Source organism: Echinops telfairi, unplaced genomic scaffold (assembly GCF_000313985.2).
Source record: "Echinops telfairi isolate 266 unplaced genomic scaffold, ASM31398v2 ScPeMD7_7469;HRSCAF=8507_0, whole genome shotgun sequence".
NCBI lineage: Eukaryota > Metazoa > Chordata > Mammalia > Afrosoricida > Tenrecidae > Echinops > Echinops telfairi.
The window spans coordinates 68,472,958-68,482,620 of NW_022111372.1; positions in this window are offsets into that span (position 1 = coordinate 68,472,958).

A 9,663-nucleotide genomic window follows, 5' to 3' on the forward strand; every position below is an offset into this window, starting at 1 on the left:
TATTTGGAATATTTGGAAATGAAGCAACATACATTTACATTTTATTTTAGCCAAGAGGCTGAGAAGCAATAAACAATATACTTCTATAAAAATGATTAGTACAGATAGGAACTGGAAACAGGGAATCCAGGGCGGATGATCCCTTCAGGACCAGTGGTGTGAGTGGCGATACTGAGAGGGTGGAGGGAGAGTGGGTTGGAAAGAGGAAACCTATTATAAGGAACTATATGTGACCCCCTCCCTGGAGGACGGACAACAGAAAAGTGGGTGAAGGGAGACGTCGGACAGGGCAAGATATGACAAAATAATAATTTATAAATTATCAAGGGCTCATGAGGGAGGGGGTAGCAGGGAGGGAGGGGAAAAATGAGGACCTAATGCCAGGAGATTAAGTGGAGAGGAAATGTTTTGAGAATGATGAGAGCAATGAATGTACAAATGTGCTTTACACAATTGATGTATGTATGGATTATGCTAAGAGTTGTATGAGCCTCTAATAAAATGATTTAAAATAAATAAATACATTTTGAATAATAAAAAAAAGATTAGTCAAAAGGATGTGTTAAAGGATATTAACATACAGGTTTAATTAGCAAAAAATGGCAATACAATTAAGAAAAAATTTCAGGATACTGTAAAAAGTGCTTAGAAAGAAATTTTGCATTAAAAACATGTATTAGAAAAGAAGACTTAACAGTCAGTAAGAGTGTGTCTTACATACTTTGGACATATTGTCAGGAGAGGCCAGTCCCTGGAGAAGGACATCATGTTTGGTAAAGTAGAGGGGCAGCGAAAGAGAGGATGGCCTTCAAGCAAATGGATTGAGAACATGGCTACAGCAATGAGCTCAGGCATGAGAACAACTGTGAGGATGGCATAGGATGGGCAGTGTTTCCTTCTATTGTGCATAGGATCACTCTGGACAACCACCTCAGTGGCACCGAACAACAAGTTTCTACATTAGAATTCCGGAGGGGTGGGGGGAGAGCTATTTTAACTAAGGCAGTGAAAAAAAATATGAAAAATTAGATCAGAAACTGGGGGGAAAGATAAATAATAGACCTTTTGAAAAATCTATTTAATACCTCTGTGGCAAGGTTGTTATGCTGGTAGGTGCCGTGAGGTCAGTCTGACTCTTAGCAATGCAATGTACAACCATACAAAACACTGCCCAATACTGTGTTACCCTCATAATCATATCTTAACTGAGTGTATTCTTGCAACCATCGTGCCATTGTAGATCATCAAGGAACTTCCTCTCTTGCTCTGGCTGATATTTACTGAGCATGATCCCCCTTCCCATGGTCTGAACATCCTTGTACTTTAATCTGGAACTCACAAGTCTAAGAACTCACTCAACTTTCATGGAAATAGAAAGCCTCATCTTTCTCCTATGGAAGGGCTGGTGGTATTAAACTACTGATCTTGTGGTTAACAGACCAAAGCACAACCCATTACGCAATCAAGGCTGTTTAGTATAAGAACAGATTATGAAAAATAGATTGCTTTCAACCAAGACCCATCTGCGTTATCCCTTGTTCGATATGCTCAGTGCAACTTTTATTTCTTCCTTAAGTACCATGGTTTTCATCTTATGTAGTGGTTCTGGGTTGGGCTGTGATCCGTCTGGTCAGCAGTTTGAAACCACCAGCAACTCTCCTGAAGAGAAAGCCTGGGCTTTCCAATCCTGTAAACGGTCTCAGAAACCCCTGAGGGCGTCAGTCTTGGGCTCATGGCAGTGAGAGAGCCTCTTGAAGTGGCTGAATGCTCAAGAACCTGTTCATTCTTCTGTCTTCATTTGGGGCCTCCTTCATTTTTCAATATTTTGCCAGGGAATTATTCAATGTAGGCAATCAAGGCTTGATTTTTTTTCTTCAGTTCTTTCAACTTGAGATCAGCTAAGTGTGTTCTTCGTTTGGAGTTTTCTAACTGCAGGAGCTTGTAGATGGATCAAGAGGCTTTGATATGTTGTACAAACAAAACAAGGGAATTAGCATATGGTTTAAAATCAGGAAAAGGTGTTTATCAGGGTTGTAGCCTTTCGCCATATGTAGTCAATCTGTATTCTGAGAAAATCATCAGAGAAGCTGGGTTAAATGAAGAAGAATGTGACAACAGAATTGAAAGAAGGCTTATTAATAACCCATGGATGACACAATCCTGCTTACTACATGTGGAGAGGGCTTTAGGAACTTTCTGATAAAGATCAAGCATTGAAGCCTTCAGCATGGGTTACAATTCTATGTTTAAAGGACCAAAATCTTCACAACTAGACCCATAGGTAACATCATGATAAATGAGAAAAGGTTGAGCTTGTCGAGGATTTGTGTTCTGTTGATCCACAATTATTAGTCATGGAAGCAGCAGTCAAGAGAGCAACTTTGCTGCATAAGACCTCTTTAGAGTATTGAAAGCAAGGCTATTACTTGAGGACTAATATGAGCCTGACCCAAGTCTTTATATTTTCAATTGTCTAGTATACATACAAAAGTTAGATATAAGAAAGACCGAAGAAGAATTGATGCATTTAAAATGTGCTGAAGAAGAATATTGAAAGTACCATAGATTGCTAAAAGGACAAACAAATCTGTCTTGGAAAAAGTACAGCCAGAGTGCTCCTTAGGGGCTAGGATGGCAAAACCCTGTCTCATGTACTTTGGACATACTGTCACGATAAACTAGTCGATGGAGAAGGACATCACGCTCGGTACAGTGAAAATGAGGAAGGCACACAAAGAGATGGATTGACACCGTGGGTGCAACAGTGGGTTCAGGCATGGGAACAATTGTGAAGATGGTACAAGCCTGAGCAACGTTTTGTTTTGTTGTGCAGAGGATCACTATGGGTGGTAACCAACTGGAAGGCACCCAATAACAACTCAGAATGTTAAGCATTTGATTGTAACTCTTTACTTTTTCCTGAGTTGCCTTCAGAAAATTTTTGTTCGGCTCATTTATTTCATAATTTCTTCCATTTGAATTAGGGACTTTACATTTAAGAGCAAATTTTTGAGTCTTTTCTGACTTTCATTTTAATCTTATCTTTCTTTCCTCTTTTTTTTAAAAATCATTTTATTCAGGGCTCATACAACTCATCACAATCCATACATCCATCCATTGTGTTAAGGACATTTGTACATTTGTTGCTCTCATCATTCTCGAAACTTTTGCTTTATACTTAAACCCTTGGTATCGGCTCCTCATTTTCCCCCCTCCCTCCCAAAATAATTTATAGATTATTATTTTGTCATATTTTTAATAACTTTTGATTTGCTCATGTATGATGTTCTTGATGTCATCCTACACTCGTCAAATCTCCTGCCAGTGGTCAATGTATCACATTTGTTTGGTATATTCTTTAAATCAGGTAAGTCATCTTTTGGGTCTCCAGGACTTGTTTAACTATTCTTTAACTTCCTCCTGAACTTGTATATGAGCAATGGATGTTTTTTTTTCACACTCAGTTCCTGACTTTGTTTTGGCTGCTGATATAACCTTCTCCCTTATCTCACTCCACAAATGTAGTCAGTTTGATTTCTGTGTATTACATATGGTGATATCAAGGAGTATTATAACAGCACATATTTTGGGGAAAATGAAGAATAGCTCTTCTTGAAAATTGTATAATTCTATCATATTTCATTTCTCTCACCTAGGTCATATTTTCTAACTGCTGCTTCTTCCTCTTTCTTTAATTTGGTTTTTGTTTGTACATTCCATCCTTGAACCTGCTGGCTTTTAGAGTTTGTGGGTTTTTATTTACATTCTTTCATTTTTTGTTTTTATTTAATTTTAATTTTACTTATTCATTTATCTGGGCTTCTGTCTGATTCTCTTTAAAAAATCATTTTATTGGGCTCTCTTACAGATATCATAACATTCCATAGTTCAGTCACATCCAGCAGTACTGTGCACCTGTTACCACAATCAGTTTCAAAACATTCTCCATCTCCTTGACCTCCTTAATACCCGCTTCCCTGTATCCTCTCACTGCCCCCAAGAACCCTTATTATTGATAATATATGTAATAATTATTTTTGTTATATCTTTTACTATCTAACATATCCAGTTACCTACAATTCTGTTGTTTGCTCCCCTTGAGTGGAGTTATGCAGCCATCATTGCTATCAACTCCCCCTTCTTTTCCCTTCCCCCCACCCTTTTCCTGTACCCTCAGGAAACTGTTATTCCTATTACTTTTTCTGTGGAGTACCTACATTGGGTTTCATGCATCAGACGATCTTAATTTTACCAATGACCATACAGAAGTCTAACAAGGTTAATGAGGGAGAACTGAAACCATAATAGTAAGAGGAGTAAATGTTAAAGAACCAGAGGATAGTTATGTGTTTCATCAGTGCTATACCAGATCTTGGATATAACATCCCTTCCTTTTGGCCCTTCTGGGAGGGATAGTCCAATTATCTTACAGGTGGGTTTGGGATCTCCACTCCACCACACTCCTTCACATTCGGTTGCTTATTTTTGACCTTCCGATACCTGTTCCTGTCAACACCTCATGATCACACAGGTTGGTGTGCTTCTTCCATGTGGGATTTGTTGTTTCCTTGCTAGATGGATGCTGGTTCCACTTTTAGCCATTTAATATATTTTAATAGCCAGGCACCATCATTTTTATTCACCGCATTTACTTATGTACCCATTTTGTCATCAACGATCATGTTGGAAGGGTAAGTATCTGACAATGCCACATTGTTAGAACAGACCATTCTTGTATTGGAATAACATTTAAGTAGAGTCCCAAAATCCATCTGCTTCTTTGCTGTATTTACATATATATATATATATTTATAACCAAATATACCTAAATTTATATAAATATTTATATATACATATCTATCTATATATACCTATAAATATACTTTTTTTTTCTTCTTTTTCTTTTTATTTCTCCCTCACGAACTATCATATTTACGAAACATACACCTCTCAGTAATTTCTCTCAGATACATTTTGATTGATCATACATGACCAGAGGCACTGCACCCTCCTCACTGTCTATTTTAGAACCCTTACTATTCCCAGTCCCTGTCATAGTAGATCACCACTCACTTCCCCCTCCATCTTCCCTCCCATGCCCCCATGGAACCATCAGCACCATCGCTGTCCCCTTGGACTTGCTTATCCTGACTACCTTGTATGATAGACACCACTTTCACTGTGGTCCCCTTGTGAGTAACCCCCACCCAATTCAGATAAGGTGCCAAGTACTGCCCCCAGAGACAGTCATCTGCAATCAGGAATTCTCAGAAACATAAAGGCTTTGCTCCCATCCCTGGTCTATTGCACTCTCTGTTCTCCTCTTGGTTTGCCCCCATATTGGCAGGTCAGATAGGCCCCTCTCTCTGAACTGCAGTTATAGGACCATCCTGGATAGCACTGTCATCTAGGTAGGGGCTGTCCTTTCTCAAACTGCAGTCAGCCCTGCAATCTGGAAATGAGTTGCTATAAGCCGGAATGTCACTCTCCAGGATTGACACAACAAATTGAGGTCTACTCTCCGTATACCTTTCCTGTGGAGATATAAATGACACTCTCACTTTTGGGTGGATTTGTGCCCTGGTCCCCTATTGCCGTCATTTCTTTTTCCCCATCTCTCTGTGGGCCTTGAAGAAATATGAGAGAGGAGGAAAAGATGTCTTTTAGCAGAGGTGAGATTTGCATCTTTTTGGGGGGAGGGCCGGTGGAATGATGTATGTCTTATTTGGTTTGTTCTGGCTCATGCCAGAGTATCTGGCGCTAGGAATTGCATGTTTTGTGCATTTTATCTTATCCCAATTCTGTAGTTTGAATTTACCGCAGAGGACTCTTGTACTTGAAATTTTGTGCTTGGTTAACATCACCCAGTATAATGTCCTCTAACTCTTTCCACACAATGAGGTGTTTCATATTTTCACCCTATTTTTCAGGGATGCATAGTATTCCAGTGTGTGTATATATTAGAGGTTTCTAATCCATTCATCTATTGATGGAAATTTAAGCTGTTTCCAATTTTTTGCAATAGTGAAATGTGCAGCATTGAACAATGGGGAGCAAATGTCTGGTCACAGGCTGTTTCTTAATTTTTCTGGGTGTATGCCCAATAATGGAATTGCTGGATCATAAGGTAACTCAATTTCCAGCTGTTTTAGATATTGCCAAATAATATAAATATTAATGTACATAAGTGGGTCTATAGTCCTCTGTATGCCCAGATCTTTGCTTCCATGACTCATATTTAATTTCCTAAGGATAGATAACTAGGAAAAATAATTTTAAGGACATAAGATATGTATGTGGTCAGATAAACAAAATATTTATTCTGATCTCTGGAATCAGAACATCAGGGTTTTAACCCCAGTTCTGTTGGACCTTATTTAGATGCCTTGACTAATTGTCAGATTTTCCATATGTGGAAAATCAGGCAAGGGAGAGTTTTCTTCATTAGAATCAACTGGATAATGCATTTAGCTAAAATTTGTAAAAAGTTTGACATTTAGGAAAGACCCAACATATTTTAGCTATAAATGTGATTTGCTAAAGAGGAATTACACTTATCAAACAATTGATATGTAGGGCAACCTGTTCATTAAGCTATTGCCTTTATTTCATTCCTTGTGGACAATTAAACAAAGTGACTAGAAGATTTTATTTTGTGCAGAAATGTCTTAATTTAATTGGCTTTCTAGAGCAAGGGCAGAAGCCGTGGCAGAGTAGTAGTTAAGCACTGGGGTACGGTTGACAAGATCGGCACTTCAAAACCATCAGATGCTCTGAGAGAGAAATATAGGGCATTCTACTCCTGTCAACAGGCTCAGAAACTCACAGGTGCAATTCTACCCTGTCCTATAGGGTCAGTATGAGTCAACATCGCCTCAAAAGCAGTGAATGAGAGAGCAATAACTTTTTTTTCCAATTCTTACACCACATATTTATTTAAAATGATTCTTATCTCTCCATTTTGTGGTTGTTTATGTGTTTTCCAGTATAGATGCATGTTTATTAAATTATCCATTGCTGAAGTTTCTTACCTTCATTAAAAGTGGTGTTCATATATGACCACAGACATAAACTTGTATTATTTGTCTTAATAAGTTTCTTCCTAGTTAACTCTCCTTTGGAAATCAGTAATCTGAGATGTAGGTAAATATCTATGTACAAAAAATATAAATAAATAAATGCACAACAGCTCATAATGGTACATTTAAAAAATAAAATTTAATTATAAAATTGTGTGATTAGTTAAGTTAGTCTTGGGTGCTTAACAATATGTAGCCTGTTGGTAATCATTTACACATTTAGTACCTATTATCATGTGCACCATAAACAATTAGAAATCACAAAAACTAGCTGCAAAATAGAATTCTCATTATCACTCACATACCAAACTCCAAACCAATTCACTGCCCTCGAGTCTACTCTGATTCATGGCAGCCCTACAGGGTGAATCTGTGAACTTCTCTTCCTTGATAGTCCTGGGAATCTTCTCATTTCCTGTTTCTGTGATGCCTCATTCTTATAACCAGGGAAAGAACAAAACTGACCAATCTCTGATCCAGGGCCTTCAATACTATATTTGCAAAACCCCACTGAATCATTTGGTGGAGGCAAATAGATAGTGGAGCTATATGTAATTAATTTCATTTCCTGACACAATATATTGAAATTTATAACAGACAAATCAAAAATGCTATTGTAAAGCAACCAGTGAAGTGATTTTGTTCAAAACATCTTAACTAATAAGCTCTCATAAGTAGAATTTAGAAAAATATAACATCAAGAAATTAAACACATTATACTAAACATTAGCATGTGAAATAATGAAATTCTTTAAATTTGAACAAAATTAAGGACTTGAATTTTTTTATACATTCTTCAAGTGCTAGTGGACAGTTGCAAACTCAATGAATCTGAAGCATCAATGTCAGGCTTTAGTCATTTAAAGTTTATTTAGGACCTTTTTAATAGACATCTACCAAAATTAGTATCCCACCTTTGGAGAGGACACAATGACAGCGTAATTGAATTTTGTTTACTCTTGAAGGAAGTCTAAGAAGTCTAAGATTCTAAGTCTATGGTACCATCTATTTAGAGTGTGTGCATATGTCAATGCATAGCAATTCATCATGTTCTTATGAGAATGTTAAAATTACATCAAAATCAAAATTTCAAATTTGATCAATATATTTCACAGGCCTATTGGCTTTTTACTGAATGTTATTCCTAATATTTTCAGGAGTAAAGGAAAGTGGACTACAGAACCTATTTCTCCCCATTCTAAACAATCATGATAGCAAATGTGACTGAAAGTTAAACACATTTCCATGAGGTAGTAAATGTAATTCTACAATGTGGGTTGCTACATAATCCGTAATACTGTATTTAACTAGCACTAGCATCTTCTATAGTGAGGCAAAACAAGATGGTGAATGGCTTTATAAATTATTTCTTTTCTACAGAAAATAACAAAACTGTGTTTCTTACTGGCTCATAAAAATTACTTGTTACTGTCATGATTTGGCCTTTTTTACAAAAAGTTTACTTTTTATTTTATTTGAGTGAAAGTTTACAGAGCAAATAGGATTTCCATTCAAAAGTTCATAAACATTTGCTTTGTGACATTGATCACAGGTCCTATAATGTAGCAACACTCGTCCCACTTTCTACCTGTGTTCTCTCCCTCTTTTTTTTTTTTTTCTCTTTCCTACCCCTTTAACCTTCCGAGATTTTTCTTGGGGCAAATGCTGTTCTTTTGTGTTCCTTTGACTGGTTATTCTAATAAGTGAGGATCTCCCTGTAGTCATTGTCCAACACATAAACCAAAACCAAACTCAGTGTCATCAAGTCAATCCTCTCTCATAGAGACCTCGATGGGTTTCCAAGATTGTGACTGTTTCCTGGAATAGAAAGCCCAATCCTTCTCCTACAACGCTGATGGTGGTTTTGAACTAGCAACTATATGGATCACAGCGCAAACACAACAGCTATACCACCAGGGTTCCTGTTTACCTCATAGGTCTATTGTTTTGGTGAATGTTGAGCCGCAGAATTGAACCTAATGCCAGGAATAAAGAGTGTCAAAGGGCCATATTCTCATGGTTCAACTCCTCTATAAATGACCAGCAGGCTGGTGTTTTCTATGCTTTTGAGTTTTATTCTGCATTTCCACCCATTTTATCCAGCACCGCTTATTGTGATCCCTTTCAGAGTGGACTCCAGTGACAAGTAGGTACCATCTAGCTCTTTAGGTCTAACTCAAAGTGTATGTAGGTTCATGTTCACACAATTCAATAGTCTTTGGGAAAAATTCCTTATACATCCTTGATTTTCTCCATTCTCTTTTGCTCTACACAGAAAGAAACAAAAAGGTGCACCTTAGATGATTGCTCAAAATGTGTGCATAAGTAAGTGTGGTGAAGAAGACTGATGGTGCCCAGCTATCGAGAGATATAGCTCTGCGGTCTTAAAGGCTTGAAGGTAAACAAGTGGCCATCCAGCCCAGAAGCAACAAAGCAAACATGGAAGAAGCACACCAGCATGTGTGATCATGAGGGGTCGAAGGGAACAGGTATCAAGCACCAAAGAACAAAAACTCATATCATTGTGAATGAGGGGGAGTGCAAGATGGGGACCCAATGCCCATCTGTACACAACTGGACATCC